We start from the raw sequence: 15,171 nt of genomic DNA on the forward strand, positions 1-15,171 counted from the left end.
TAGTGGACCCGGGGGGATATTTGGTCCACCAACCCGTTTGCCGTGGGTTGCGGCCCGTGTCGGCGGAGGAGGGGATCCTGGTGGTTGAGGGCAATAGGGGCCTGCAATCGTGTTCCTGTTGCTCAATACACCACTTTGGCCCTGACTTCGCCTAGACGGGTGGTCGAATGGGCCCGGTTCGACCAATCGGCTGGTCATGCCAAGCCCTGTGCGTGGATTATGTAATTGTACAAATTTGATTTTATATTGTTTCAATTTAGGTCTTGGCTTTTCACTCATATAACACTTGTAAATTTGAAAAGTGATGTTATTAACTTTGCCTAGAGTCTTATGCCCAGAAGGCGGTGGCTCATGGGCCAATCTGGTAGATCGATTAATTTTCTATTAATCTTCTGCTGGAGTATACCATTTCAGTATCCTTGGTGCTACCAGTCGGAGACCCACTGGTGTATAGCATTGTCCATGTGATACTCGGTGGAGGGTGGGGAGCTGGGATGGTGAACTTTCTATTATTAACCATGGCTCAACCAAAAAAACATAAACGAGCACTAGATGAGTGTTTGTCCTCTGATGAGGAAAATATCACAAACAGATATCCAGATACATGGAGTAGATTCTTGGTTGTATCTTCGACTGATGGTGAACCACTCAAGCTAAATCCGTTTGCCACATCAAAAGCAATTTATGGACTTGTGGGTGATGTCCAAGCTGTCAGAAAAATTAGATCAGGGTTTCTCCTCATAGAGTGTAAAACAGCAAAACAATCAGCTGCCCTCATAGCCACAAAACAGCTTGCAAATACTGAAGTTTCAGTTTCTCCTCACAAGTCTCTGAACAGTAGCAAAGGCATCTTGAGGGACAGAGACCGCTGGCTTGCCCACATGAGTGAAAAGGAAATAGTTACTGAACTGCAACACCAAGGAGTCACTCATGTTAAAAGATTCACGTTTAAGAAAAATGGAGAAACTTTGAATACCAACACCTACTTAATTTCTTTTTCTCAACCCCAACACCCAAAGTACATAAAAGCTGGATATTGTAACATCGAAGTGGAACAGTATATTCCAAACCCACTTCGTTGTTACAAGTGTCAAAAGTTTGGTCACGGTGCCCAATCCTGCAGAAATCGTGCAACATGCTATAGATGTGGTAAAGATGATCATGAAGGTTCTGACTGTTTGTCTTCTCCAAAATGTGTCAATTGTCTTGGAGATCATATGTCTTCGTCAAAGTCATGCCATGTCTGGAAACGTGAATATGAAATTGTCAAAATCAAAATCCAAAAGAATGTCACATATCATGAGGCAAAACGTTTAGTTAATGTAGCCTCCCCTCAGTCATCAGGTGTACCATATTCAACAGTTGTTGCTCGCCCCAATACTAAGTCTGTTCTGTCAGTTGCATGTCAGACAGATATCACCTGGGTTGAAGCTGACAAACATACTTTAATTGCATCAGATTCTACTGTTGATAAACACCATGCAACATCAGCTTCCCAGACTGAATCACAAACAATATCTCCTATTGTGAAAAATCCTTGTCAAAAAGTGGATTACAGACAAAAAACTGATCGAGTACCAAAGGGATCACGTGATCCTGTTCAAATCTATAACAAGTTTCAACTTTTAGAAGACATGGACGTCTCTCCTCATCCCCGTGCGCGAAATAGAAGCAGTTCGCCTCGGAAGGGGAAAAGTCGGTCCCCAGTACTACCACCTGCTATAAAATGAACAATAACTCCTTAATCCAGTGGAATTGCAGAGGACTTAGGACCAATTTTAATGAAGTACAGTTACTAGCACAGGATTATAAACCATCAGCATTTAGTTTTCAAGAAACGTACCTGAAACAAAATGATAAGTTCGAATTGCGTAAATACCATTCTTATCATTCTTTTTCACCCCCTGGTGACAAAGCCACTGGTGGATCTTCCATATTGGTGAGACATGGTATAATTCATAGCCCTGTTCCTCTCAAAACCAATCTTCAGGCTGTTGCTGTTCGTCTTACTTTACATATAACCCTTACTCTTTGTTCCTTGTATATTTCCCCTTCTTCCATTCTCCATCAGAATGATCTCCAAGATTTGTATGACCAATTACCAAAACCCTGTATCATAATGGGTGATCTCAATGGTCATAACCCATTATGGGGAAGTCCTGATACCAACAGTAAAGGGAAAGTTCTTGAAGAGTTTATATCTGATACTAATTTATGTATACTCAATGATGGATCTGACACATATTTACATCCTGGAACGGGAACATATTCTTCCTTAGACCTGTCACTCACTGATTCAAACGTTTATAATGAGTTTGAATGGTCAGTCCATAATGATCTTTGTGGTAGTGACCATTTTCCAACAGTACTTACAGCAATTAACCCTTCCGATGATCCGCCTGTAACAAGATGGAATTTTTCAAAGGCCAATTGGCCATTATTTCAGGTCACCTGCCTTAAGGAACTTAAACCAGACTTTTTCATGGATGTACCTGATCCAATTAAAATGTTCTCAGACAAACTGAAACATATAGCTGATGAAACTATTCCTAAGTCCTCTGTAAATCCGCACATCCGTAAACCATGGTTTAATGATGAATGCAAACAGGCTAGGAAAAACAGGAAGAAAGCAGAGAAGTATTTTCGTCTTCATCCCACTGTTCATAACTTAAATAATGTAAAAATCAGTTACGCCAAGGCTCGACGAACGTTTAAACACATTAAACGTCATACTTGGAAAAATTACGTTTCCAAAATAAATTCCCGTACTCCTATGTCAAGGGTATGGAATATGATCCAAAAAATTAAAGGCAAGGGTTCCAAATCCAGTAGTATTCAGCATCTCAAAAATGATAATAACATACTAACTGAAAAATCTGATATTGCAAACAAGTTGGGTGAAACTTTGGCTAAACATTCGTCCTCCTCAAATTATCATCCAAAATTCCAGACTTATCAAACACACCAAGAGAAGAAACCAGTGAATTTTAAATCTGATAATGGTGAAGATTATAATGAGGTATTTTCATTATATGAACTTCATACTGCGTTATCACAGGCTCACGACACTGCAACAGGACCTGATGATATCCATTACCAACTCTTAAAACACTTGCCTGAATCCTGTCTCGAAACGTTACTTGGCATTTTTGACTATATTTGGACAACACAACATTTTCCTTCTTCATGGCGAAAAGCCATAGTTGTTCCTATTCCAAAGCCTGGGAGGGATCATACAGATCCATCAAATTACCGACCTATTTCCTTAACTAGCTGCGTTTGCAAAACCATGGAGCGAATGGTAAATAATCGCTTAGTCTGGTTTTTGGAAACCAACAATCTGATTACTGATATACAATGTGGTTTTCGTAAAAACCGAAGCACAATTGACCACTTGGTTCGTTTGGAATCATTTGTTAAAAATTCTTTCATTAAAAAGCAACATGCAGTATCAATCTTTTTTGATCTTGAAAAAGCATATGATACTACTTGGAAGCATGGTATTTTGAAAGATTTACATTCTTTTGGGTTGAGAGGTCGCTTGCCTCAGTTTATATCTAATTTTTTAAATGACAGACAGTTTCAAGTACGTGTGGGAACAACCCTCTCAGACTACTTTCATCAAGATCAGGGTGTTCCACAAGGCAGTATTTTGTCTGTGACTTTATTTGGTATTAAAATCAATAGTCTTTCTAAGGTTTTAAGTGATTCAGTAGATGGATCACTATTTGTGGATGATTTTAATGTTTCTTGTAGAGGTAGAAATATGCATACAATAGAGAGGCAATTACAAATTTGTCTCAATAAAATTGAAAAATGGTCACTTGAAAACGGGTTTAAATTTTCGATAACAAAAACAAATTGCTTGCATTTCTGCAGAAAGTATAAACCGCATAAAGATCCAGAACTATTTTTAAATGGCACCCCCATCAAAGTAGTAAAGGAGGCCAGGTTCTTGGGTCTTATTTTCGACTCACATCTAACTTTTCGACCCCACATTAAATCCCTTAAAACTAAATGCCTGAAGGCACTTGATCTGTTAAAAGTTGTTTCCAATTCAAAGTGGGGAGGAGACCAAACTACCCTACTCCATTTATACAGATCTCTCATCCGTTCGAAACTTGATTACGGCTCCATCGTTTATGGTGGAGCCTGTAAAAGCAACCTCAAAATACTTGATTCTATCCACCATCAAAGTCTAAGACTATGTCTTGGGTCATTTAGAACTTCTCCTATTGACAGTCTTTACGTCGAGGCCGATGAGCCATCTCTTACTCAACGGCGTATAAAACTCTCCTTACAGTATATAACAAAACTATATTCTAATGAGACCAATCCTGCATTTAATTGTGTTTTTAATCCTCTTTATGAGGATCTATACAATAAAAAGTCTTCTCTTGTTCCGCCTCTGGGACTTAGAGTAAAACCTTTTCGGTCTGCTTGCGGCATTGAGCTAGCCAATATATCTCCTTCCCGTCTACTTTCGTCTCCACCTTGGCAGTTAGTTAGACCCGAAGTTGACCTAACACTGACGAGGTTTAAAAAGTCAGAAACAAATGAATTACAATATAAACAAGAATATAACCAATTAAAAAGTAACTATAATACATACAAATCTTTATTTACAGATGGGTCCAAGGATGGTGGCGCAGTGGCTTGTGCCACTGTCATTGGATCCAGAACAATATCTTTCAGATTACCAGATAATAGTTCTATTTTCACAGCAGAAGCAAACGCTATATTAACGGCTCTTAAATATATTGAAAGACATCCTAGACATAAACAGTATATTATCTATTCCGATTCTCTTTCTTGCCTCCAGGCAATTAAAAACCTGTCATGTGAACATCCACTTTTAATAGAAATAATTGAATTATTTAATAATCTTGCAACTGGCCAATACGACATCGTCTTTTGTTGGTTACCCAGCCATGTGGGCATTTCTGGCAATACTATGGCCGATCTTGCTGCCAAGACTGTGACTGTGACTCCACTTCTTATCCCATACTCTGATTATAAAACTACAATTAGATCGTATATACGAGATCTGATGCAAAAGAGGTGGGACACCCAAGTGGGTGTAAATAAATTACATTCAATTAAACCTTATATTGGTTATACCCACTTGGGTTGTCAGTCCAGATTTGAGGAGGTCATTATGAGGCGATGTCGTATTGGCCACACCAGATATACTCATGAATACCTTTTGAAAGGTGAGGATCCTCCATTCTGCATCCCTTGTGATGAAAGAATCACAGTCAAGCATATCTTGCTTGACTGTGTTGAGTATTCCATCACAAGGGATCAGTATTTTAATTCACAAACTATGAAGGATCTTTTTAGCAATATTAGCCCTCATTTAATTATTGCATTTTTAAAGGAATTAGATTTGTTAATTGAACTGTAAATAGATAAATATTTTAAAAATGGAAGATTAAATTAGTAACTCAAATCGTTCGTGGCTGTACCCTCAAAGGGGGTTGAAGTACCGTAAAATAATTGTCCTCCTGAGAGGGTATATAAGTCCAAAAACATTTGAAGTAGATTTAAGATTTCCATCTTTTTAATCGTAGAATAAGTGTGTTTTTACTTTATGGCTAGATTTGTCTACAATTGCTAACAGCTGAGGGGATGATGTAAATCCAACTAGGGTCCATGCAGGAAGCAAATGTACTGTAAGTCCCCATGGTCCTTTGTATGGTGATCTGCCTTCAGTTGTTGGCAACCTATAGCTCATTTTTATATTGTACTGTCCTCTATAGATGCATTGTTTTAGGTCTATTCACTAGTTTTACATTCTACTCTGTGATATTCTAGTTAGTTTTACTGTCCTTCGTCGACAGGGTTTTACAATGTAAGTGCTATTAATTCATTTGTATTATCCTAATTACTCATTAAATGCTCTCGTCACGATATGGCTGCAATATTGCCGATGTGACGCTAAATATTAACTCACTCACTGAGGGATTTGTCGGTCACTGATGTCCAAGGTCTTCACCAGTTCGGACCCCTTGTCTTGGCCCAGCTGCTGTCATTGGCCCGTCAACGCAGATGAGGAAGAGTGCGTTTATGCTTTCTTTCTCGTGTACATACTGAATAAAATTTTGAACTTTGTTTCTGAGTTTTGTTCTGAATTCTTCTGGGAATTGAACTCTTTACTCAATTTATTGGGTGATTGTTATTAGTGTCTATACGGATCTACAGTAGCTAGATCCTGTTTTTTCGATGTAGAAGAGTTCAACAATCTCGCTTGCTGACCTCTACTCCTTGGAGCAATCACGTCAGTGTAGTGAGTCCTTCCCGATTTCCTTTACGGATTTCGTAGCGTTCATAGCTCCTAAGTTCCTTAGCACACCTCTGTGGTCTTACTGTGGTAAGTAGTGGAAGCCATGTGGTGTTGTTTTGGTACTGAACGTTAAACTTGTGAGCTTTCCGATTCAGTTTCCTTTCCCCCTCTTTGTGATGGGGTCTGGGGGGCTGTCTCGAAGCAGGTACGGGCCCGATTACTAGTCATAAGACTTTAATTACGGGGGTACTCTGATAAATCGCAACGAAGTGACATGACTCGCCTAGTTGCGTCTCCTTGCATATGCGAGGGTTGCGGCCGAACACCACATTGCTCAGGAGTACCCACTCCTTGGGAGCGATGGCGCCTAGTAAGCCAAGGGGTTCAGGAGAACCCACCACTAGGATAGGTTCTATGCTAGTTGGATGCGACCTCTCTTGTTCATTGCTACCTACGGTTGTCATTAGCCTATACAGTAATACTGTCAGTGCTTTGAGACATAGGGTAATCTGCTACCCGCCGTCCAACCGTGGGATAAGTGCAAATCGTGAGATAGGATAAGTTTAAAAATTTGGAAATTTTAACTATAAATTGTATATTTATATACTTATCCTATCTCACGCGATGTATGCCCACCCAGCCTCCCCACTACACAGATTTAGACGTGGGCTCCAAGAAAGAATGATCTCTCTGAGGTAGTCACGTGGGTAGATAGGGGAGCATGCTGCATGCTCGTCATGGGCAAAGGGACCCGTCCTGTAAGGAGAGCAGCCTGGGGAACACGGGCACATGGACAAGAGAGGCCTACAGGAAAGTTCTAATTCGTTCCACTCAGCGTCGAAGCAAGAGAGAGAAGTGCAAATCGTGAGATAGGATAAGTATATAAATATACAATTTATAGTTAAAATTTCCAAAATCTGTTTCATCAACGCCAATTTGCAAATGTCTGCGTTTAGGTCACAGAACATAAAATACTCAATTCGAGTTGAGGCATTGTTCCGGAGACAGTCCGTTGTTTGTTAGGCATGTCAGTGGGGAAAGTCGTTGAAGAACTTACAGATCAAAGTGTCACGTCTGTAAAGCGTTTCACATTCAATAAACAAGATGGTAGGACTATTCCAAGCAACACATATCTGTTTAGATTGTGTGCAGTCCCTAAATCAATAAAAGCTGGTTTCAATATCGGAGTGGAGGTGTACATGTCCACTCCATCTCAATGGACATAGCTCAAAATCCTGCCCAAATGTTCATCGTAGTGAAGATCATGAAGACGGCATCAAAGATCTAAAAGTGTAAACTGCGACGGTGCTCATGTTTCATCTTCAAAATTCAGTCAAAAATCCTGAAGTTGAAATATGAAAGCAACATTTCCCTTTTTAAGGACAAAAAATAAGTACATCAAATCTTCGACAGTTAGTTATACAGCTGCTGTCTCCAGAATAAACACATCAGTGTCGCCTTCATGTCAAACCGATTTGACCGTGACTAAATCCAAACAACCATCTCTGTGCAAACCACATATAGTAACCAGACTGCTGTGACATCGGCCTCTCAGACTATCAGCTACTCAGAGCAAACGGTTGCTCAAACAACTGTTGAGCAAAACGTTGAGCAAAATGTTGAAATGTCGAAAGCTCACCGGACACGCTTAAGTCGAAAACAATTCCTCATCAACAACTGTTTTCTGTACAGACGTCTGTACCAATAGCGCTTCACAATTCCTTTGAACCCACAGAAATGGAGGTAGACACCAAAGATAGGAGTTCTTCCTCACGTTCTCGTGAGAGATCCTCAATAGAACCACCTTTAGACAGAATATCCTAATCCTATACAATCGAATTGAAAGGCATTATGACCAATTTTACTGATACACAATTATTGTCAAATGTTTTTAAACCATCTGCATTTGTTTACAGGAGACATACCTGAAAAGTCCAGATAAATGTGATTTTTGTAAGTACAATTCCTTTCAATCGTTTTCACACCTCCAGGTGGCGCTTCAATTTTGGTGAGACAGGATATGATTCATAGCCCTGTCCCTCTTGCTCTCCACCTTTATTTACACATAACATTCACGCTATGTTCATTGTACATCCCTCCATCTGGAGGATCTGTCCGACCAGCTTCCCAAACCCTGTATTATCTTGAGTGATCTTATCGGACACAGCCCTTTGTGGGGAAGTACCGAAATCAACAATAAAGGGAAAATCCTCAACAGTTTCATTTCTAATAATAATTTGTGCATATGAGTGATGGATCACCCACATATTTACATACTGGTTTTAGAACTTAGTCTGTACTTGATCTGTCTCTAACAGCGCCCAAATTTGAATGGTCATTTGAATGGTGGAATTTTGATAAGGCCGACTGGCCATTATTGCAAACACTGTGTACTGACAACTTGAAATCTGACTTTCTTTTACAATGTTCTGAAACCAATGCAGTTGTTCTCTGATAAACTGAAGAATGTTGGTGATGAAAGCATTTTAAGTCCTCTGCAATTCCACCTAATCATAAACCATGGTTTAATAATGGTTGTAAACAGGTCAGAAAGTGTAGGAAGAATGCTGAAACATTTTGTCGACGTCCTACTGTCCATAATTTCGACGAAGTCCAAATTACAAATGCAAAGTCTAGATGTGCAGTCTAACCAAAACTATGTTACCACCATTGATTCACTAGAATAAACATAACAATAACAAAGGCTCAAAATCTTCAGACTCCCGTGTGGACCTGGGAGAGAATGTGTCCACAGCACCCCATTGCTGGTCGTAAGAGGCGACCAAATTGGGCAACCTGTTGGCCGTGGGTTGCGCCTCTGTGTCGGTGGAGGAGGGGATGCTGGCGGTCGAGGGTACTGGAACAAGGACTAGGTGATCCTGTTGCCCAACACACCACTTTGGCCCTAACTTCACCTAGACGGATGCTTGAATAGGCCCGATTCAGTCAATTGGCTGGTCACGCCAAGCCCTATGCTACATTAATATACTGTTGCACCAAATTCTGAAAATTATCATACGACATATTTTAAAGTCTTGGCGAATTTTTTGGACTCTGAATGTCAATACATAAGTCAATGTCGGTTTTGCCAGTTGTATGCCAGAAGGCGTTGGCTCATGGGCCAATCTGGTGGAATCATTAATCGGTTAATTTTTCTACTAGAGTATATCATCCGGGTATCCTTGGTGCTGCAAGCTGGAGATCTGCTTGTTTTTAGCATTGTCCTTGTGATACTCCGTGGTGGGTGGGATGATGAAACAATACAAATTCAATATGGCTTACGAAACTCCCTCAAAAAACACTAAACGTCCACTCGACAATAATGATGAACGGCGACCTTCACAGTCTATCGATTACTGGCCACGGTTTATAGTAATTGAGACTGTTGATAGAATGCCTCTGAAATTAAATCCGTTTGCAGTTTCTAAAGGCATTCAGGGCATTGCAGGAGACGTGAAAAACATCAGACGCTTACGTTCTGGTGCTTTGTTCGTCGAATGTAACAAACGACAGCAAACATCCCACCTCCTTTCCCTTGAATCGTTTGTAGGTGTACCCGTTTCTGTGCACCGATAACTGGATATAGTCACAGAAATGAAAGATAAAGGAGTTACCTTTGTAAAACGGTTTATCACCCGTAAAAACTCAGAAATCCATCAGACAAACACATATCTGTTTTCTTTTTCCTCGCCAACTGCACCTCAATCAGTAAAGGTGGGATACTGCAATATCAGGGTTGATACGTACATTCCTTACCCTCTCAGAGGTTTCAAATGTCAGAAGTTTGGCCATGGTATGAACACCTGCACATTGCCTGTTACATGCGCTCACTGCAGTGAGAAGACACATGTAACAGAAGATTGTGACAGCAATTCTATAAGGTGCGCCAACTGCTTTGGAACACACTCATCTTCCTCTAAGGAGTGCCCGGTGTGGAAACAGCAGGTGGAGATTAATAAGAATAAATTCAGTAAAACATCAGTTTGCAGAAGCTCCTACAAACCCCAGGACAGACCGAAACGTCCTAACTACGTCAATAACCTGTCAAAAAGATCTGACATGGGTGAAAACTATTACTCCCGAGCTCGAGAGGTTTTCCCCCAAACAGTCCAATCTGAGTCGTAGGGTGAAACATTCATACCACAGGACAAATCACCATCTCAATCAACAGCAAATGTTCAACAGACCATTAAAAGCAAACCGAAACCAAGGTCAGAGTCCTCTGAAAAATCTTCAAAGTAGCAGAGTATCAAAGTTATCAGAAAATCATGTTCAACTATGAACATTAATATGGTTCACTTGAGGATATGGACGTGTCCGAACACTCCCATTCCAGGGCACATAGCTTGTCGGCCTCTAAAAAGGGGCGGGGTAGATCCCCAATTATCCCGCCTAAAAGATTGTCCATTCCAAAAAGTATAATATAGTGGAACTGTAGAGGATTACGGATCAATTTTAATGAGTTACAAGATTTTGCTCCATCAGCTATCCTCCTGCAGGAAACCTATCTGAAGCAGACAGATACTTTTAATTTACGTCAGTACGTATAATTCTTTTTCACCTTCGGGTGTCAGGGCCACTGGAGGGTCTTCAATCCTTGTAAAGCAGGGCGTTATCCATAGTCCTCTAATACTCACAACTAATCTCCACGCTGTTGCTGTGAGACTCTTCACGTTACCTTTACTCTGTGCTCTTTGTGTATTCCGCCTTGTTCAACACTCCAGCTGTCTGATCTTCAAGCTCTCCATGACCAGCTCCCTAAACCATGTATCATAATGGGTGATCTCAATGGCCATAACCCCATCTGGGGCGGTGTAAACACTAACACTAAAGGTGGAAGATTCTATATCCAATAACGACATGTGTTTATATAATGACGATTCAAGCACTTATCTGCATCCTGCGACTGGCACCTATTCTTCTCTAGATTTGTCGTTTGCAGAGTATAATCTACTTAATGAATTTGATTGGTCAGTCCACAATGACCTCTGTGGAAGTAACCACTTTCCAACTATCTTATCAGAAATTAATCCATCTGACTCTCTATCATATGGTGTGTTCAGTGTTTTTTCCGAAGTTTTAAATGAAATTGCTGATGGGTGTATACCAAAATCCTCTACAACTCCATGGTTTAATACAGATTGTAGACAAGCCAGGAAAGCGAGGAAAAAGGCAAAAATTATTTCCACCATCCCGGAACTGTACAATACTTAAATAAATTCAAAATATTGAATGCAAAGGCACGTCGTACCTTTAAACAAAACAAACGACTATCTTGGAGGAACTATGTCTCCAAAATTAATTCACGTACACCAATGTCCAAGGTCTGGAACATGGTTCAAAGAATTAAAGGCAAAGGTTCAAAATCTGCTGTGCGTCATCTTAAAGATGGTGATAATTTAATAACTGATACACCTAAAATTGCAAGAAAAATTGGCGAAACTCTTGCCCAAATTCATCGTCGGCAAATTATATCCCTGAGTTTCAGAAATATCAGAAACAACAGGAAAAGACAAAACTTAATTTCGACTCAAATAATAGTGAAGATTACAATGAAGTGTTTTCATTACATGAGCTACAAACTGCCCTTGAGCAAGCTGAGCCTTGAGCAACTGGTGATGATAATATCCATTACCAGCCACTGAAATTTTTACCTGAACCATGTCTGATGACACTTTTAGATATATTTGACCAAATATGGACGTCTGGGGAATTTCCTCCTTCATGGCGTAATGCCATTGTAGTCCCGACAACAAAACCTGGCAGGGATCATACAGATCCTTCGAATTACAGACCGATATCTCTAACTAGCTGTGTCTGCAAGACCATGGAACGTATGGTGAATAATAGATTGATTTGGTATCTTGAAACCAATAACCTTATAACAAACAAAGAATGTGGTTTCAGGAAAAATCATAGTACCATTGATCATTTGGTACGTTTAGAATGCTTTGTCAAAAATGCCATAGTTTATAAACAGCGTGCTGTATCAGTTTTCTTTGATCTTGAAAAAGCTTATGATACGACCTGGAAGCATGGTATTTTAAATGCTTTACATGATTTTGGTTTGAGAGGCCGTTTACCTCTTTTTATATCACAGTTTTTAAAAGACGGAAGATTTGAAGTCAGAGAGGGTTCAACTCTGTCTGATCATTACAATCAGGATCAGGGTGTCCCTTAAGGCAGTATTTTGTCTCTCACATTGTTTAGCATTAAGATCAATCGTTTATCTAAGGTTTTAAATGATTCAGTTGATGGACCATTATTTGTGGATGATTTAAATATTTCTTGTCGTGGAAAAATATGCATGCTATTGAACGGCAACTGCAGTTAAACTTCATTTCAGGTCTTTTGTCCTGCACCAAACTGCAGGCCAATACGACATCGTTACCCAGCCATGTTGGAATCTCTGGTAACACTTTGGCTGACCTTGCTGCTAAGGCAGCACTCAACAAATCTGTGACGCCACTCATTCCCTAGGGTACTGATTATAAAGCTACCATTAGATCTTACGTCCGTGATCTGATGCAGAAGAAGTGGGACATCCAGGTAGGTATCAATAAATTACATGCAATAAAACCATATGTCGGTTACACCTACTTGGGTTGTCGGTCCAGATATGAAGAGGTCATTATACGAAGATGTCATATTGGCCACACCAGGTATACGCATGAATATCTTTTGAAAGGCGAGAATCCTCCGTTCTGCATCACTTGTGATGAAATAATCACAGTAAAGCATGTCTTGCTTGACTGTGTTGAATATTCCATCACAAGGGACAATTATTTCAAATCAAGAACTATGAAGGACCTTTTTAGTAACGTTAGTTTTCATTTAATTATTGCATTTTAAAAAGAATTAAATTTGTTGATGTAAATAAATAAGTATTTTATGATTGGAAGCTGAGATTGTTAGTGGCTGTATCCTCGAGGGGGTTTGAAGTAACATAAAATTATTCTCCTCCTGAGAGGGTGCGTAAGTCCCAAAACATTTGAAGTCAAATTTAATCTTCCATTTGTTTAGCCGTAGTATTTCTGTCATTTAAATTTGTGGCTAATCTTGCATACAATCGCCAGCAGCTTAGGGGATGGTGTAAATCAAGCTAGGGACCATGCAGGCAGCAGAAGTACTGTAAGTCCCCATGGCCTCTAGTATGGTGATCTACCTTCAGTTGTTGGTGGTCTATAGCTCATTTTTATATTGTACTGTCCTCTATACATACATTGTTTTAGGTCTAATCACTAGTTTTACATTCTACTCTGCGATATTCTACTTAGTTTTACTGTCCTTCGTTGACAGGTTTTTACAATATATGCGCTATTCATCCATTTGTATTTTTATAATCAGTTAAATATTGCCGATGTGACGTTAAATATTAACTCACTCACCCAAACTCTTTCTGTCACCATTTGAAGAATTTGACAGATAAGGTTGACAATGCCAGTAAGCTTGGTGAAATCCTAGCAAAGCATTCCTCTTCACCCAATATATATCCCAGAGTTTCAGAAACAACAGGAGAAGAAAAGAATTAATTTTAACGCAGGCAATTGTGGAGACTACAATGAATTATTTTCACTACATGAGCTAAGTGCCGCCCATGAGCAAGCTCATGATACAGCAACAGGGGCTAATAATATACACTATGAACAGGAAGCATTTACCTGAATCACGTTTGGGAACACTTTTGAATATTATTGATACAATATGGACTACAGTGAATTTCCCAACTTCGTGGCCTAATGCCATTGTAAACCTGACCGGGATCATACCGATCTATCTAATGACAGACCAGTTACTGTAACGAGTTGTCTGTAAAACCATGGAACGAATGGTAAACAATAGATTAACTCGGTATCTGGAAACCAATAATGCGGTTTCTGGAAAAATCGCAGTTACATTGATCATTTGGTACGTTTAGAATCCGTTGTCATAAATGCATTAGCCAATAAGCTCAATGACAGACCTGAGATCAATCTCTTAGACTATGTGTGTACATTTAGGGACAGATTAACAAAAGCAAGTGAGCTGGCCAGAAGAAACTTGAAAGTTTCACAAGATAAAATGAAGCTAAACTATGACAAAAAGTCAAAAGAGAAATTTCACTTGTGGTGAGAAAGTGTTAGTTTTCCTTCCCATACCTGGCCAGTCACAGAGAGCAAGATATCAAGGTCTATATGTTGTTGACAAAAAGGTTAGCGACACATGGCATGTTAGAAACCAAACATGTCAACTGTATTGCCACACTCTCCCCAGTTACTGATTGTACCAAAGACATTTTTGAAAATGTTGATGATTGTGTTAGCAATGTGACGTTTGATGATCTTAGTGATAATGTTTCACCAAAGTTGAGAAATTCTTGATGAGAAACTATCACATTTATCCTCTGAGCAGAAAGTACAGATGTCAGATTTGATTTATGAGTTCTATCATTTATTTCCTGATGTGCATGGTCGAACAGATGTGGTTAGCCATGATATAGATGTAGGTGATGCTGTGCCTATAAAACAACACCCTTATCGGATGTATCCAGTGAAGCGTGAAATTCTGCGGAAAGAGGTGAAATATATGCTGGACAATGACTGTTGAACCCAGTGACAGTCCGTGGAGTTCACCATGTGTTCTTGTGCCGAAGAGTGGAGGTGGTTGGCGTTACTGTGCCGACATGAAGCGGTCAATGCACTCTCACGAACTGACTCGTATTCTATTACGAGAGTGGACGATTGCATTGATCGCATTGATCAAGCCAAGTATATAAGTAAGTTTGACTTACTGAAGGGCTTCTGGCAGATTCCCCTCACAGACCGTGCAAAGAAAAGATCGGCATGCTACACCAGATGGACTGTATCAGTACAAGGTGATGCCGTTTGGTCTGAAAAACACTCCAG

The sequence above is a fragment of the Haliotis asinina genome, chromosome 5, assembly GCF_037392515.1.
Source record: "Haliotis asinina isolate JCU_RB_2024 chromosome 5, JCU_Hal_asi_v2, whole genome shotgun sequence".
Taxonomy (NCBI): Eukaryota; Metazoa; Mollusca; class Gastropoda; order Lepetellida; family Haliotidae; genus Haliotis; species Haliotis asinina.